This window comes from Chrysochloris asiatica, unplaced genomic scaffold (genome assembly GCF_000296735.1).
Source record: "Chrysochloris asiatica unplaced genomic scaffold, ChrAsi1.0 scaffold00033, whole genome shotgun sequence".
NCBI classification, from domain to species: domain Eukaryota; kingdom Metazoa; phylum Chordata; class Mammalia; order Afrosoricida; family Chrysochloridae; genus Chrysochloris; species Chrysochloris asiatica.
Genome location: NW_006408551.1, coordinates 14,023,750 through 14,025,444, shown reverse-complemented (window position 1 = coordinate 14,025,444; position 1,695 = coordinate 14,023,750). Strand labels below are relative to the sequence as shown.

The window sequence follows — 1,695 nt, the reverse complement described above, 5'->3', positions numbered from 1 at the left end:
TTTTTCTTGCTTCTCACACCCTCAAGCTTCCTCCTGTCTTCTCCCCCAGGCGTGGAGCCACGGCGTGAGAACTTACCATATATATATATATATATTGTAAAGGCTTTCCTTCGTTCATTAAGCACCTAGTCCATATTGTTGTTGTCAAGTGCCGTCGAATCGAGTAGATTCCGACTCATAGCGTTTAGGGTTTCCAAGGAGCAGCTGGTGAGCTTGAACGGCCGACCTTGCAGTTCAAACGGCTTTGCAGACCGGCGCATTAACCCACAGCGCTACACCAGGACTCCCAGGTATTATTTTCCCTCCTGAGCATGCAAAAATGAAACGGATTCTTCTCTAGAAGAGGTTGTGGGAGAGACCGAATGCCAATGCCAGTGTAAATAAATGCCATATGACAAGTGCTGTCAATGCCTTGTTGACTGGTTTATCCCCAGCATTTAGAGGATACTAGGGACTTAGCATGAAAAAGTGAATGAGTGAATGTCTTAATGTGATGTGCACAGGGTGCCTTGCAACTCAGGCGGATTCCTTGAGCCAGACTGGGAGAGGGCACGTTGGGAAAACTTCCTGGAAGGAGTATCATCAGAGCGGAGACGTGAATGAGATAGAATCTGACACTAGGTAGCTTTGTCCCAGTTTTTTTTTTTTTTCCCCTCCAGAAATAGATTTCCCTATAAACCAGCAGCAGATTGGAAGCAGAGTCTCCTCTCCACTTACTGGTTATTCCCCCCTCTCCCCTCCTCCCCTTCACCATTGGCTCCCTTTGTCTGAGGTGCACTCCAGGTGTGTTATTCCTTTTTCCATTGGGGACAGGTGTCTAGCCTCCTGGTTTTTGTTTTTTTTTTTTCCTTCCCTTGCCTGAGTGCATCCCCCAGGGAAAGGTTGGCACAACTCTTGGTGGAGCTGTTTTGCCAAGAGAGCCATAGGCTGTTTTGAATTTATTCTTAAGAAATATAAATAACTAAATGAAAAAATATATTTCTGTTTACTCGGTGCAAATTTATTTTACTTTTTTACTGTGAATAAAAGTTGGAAGTAAAAATCTACCTTTTCTTCCATGACCAAAATTCTATTCGCTTAAACTAAATTTAAATAAAAAAAAAACTTTCTCCAGCAAATGTTTTAAAACACATTATCTATCAAGTTTTTTCCATTTCTATAATGTAAACATTGATTATTTGACCAAATAATAATTTTAGGATAATGTTACTTTCCCCCATAAGAGACAATATACATTCTTCAGAAGTTATTAGGTATCTTTCTTTTGAAGTTATCAGAATCTGAAAAGTATAGCGACGTTCCCTTTGTTGTTGTTAAGTGCTGTAGGGTCGGTTCTGACCCATAGCGATCCTGTGTAGGGTTTCTGAGGAGTGGCTGGTGAATGTGAACTGCTGCCCTTGCAGTTCAAATGACTTTGCAGCCCAGCGCATTAACCCACAGTGCCACACCAGGACTCCAAAGTTCCCTTCGGCCAACTGAAACCAAGAACCCTAAAAGAAGGCATAACAACTTTGATCATACTTTATGTACCAGATGTATTGTTCACGCACAGAGTCAAATGTGTAACATCTGTAAATGTGCTAAACAAACCTAAGATTTCAGCATTGTTGGTAACACTGAATGTCCATTTTGTACAATTATAGTTTAATTTTGAGAGCTGTGATAGACAGAATAGTTGGTTTGTTATGTGCCGTC

General features: G+C 41.4%; 1 protein-coding gene across 1 annotated transcript in view; it reads left to right on the top strand.

Annotated features, from left to right (window-relative positions):
- Positions 1–1,695, top strand: part of LOC102813636 (chromosome unknown open reading frame, human C12orf56) — an 87,863-nt gene that overhangs the window by 672 nt on the left and 85,496 nt on the right. The gene's annotated exons all lie outside the window — the stretch shown is intronic.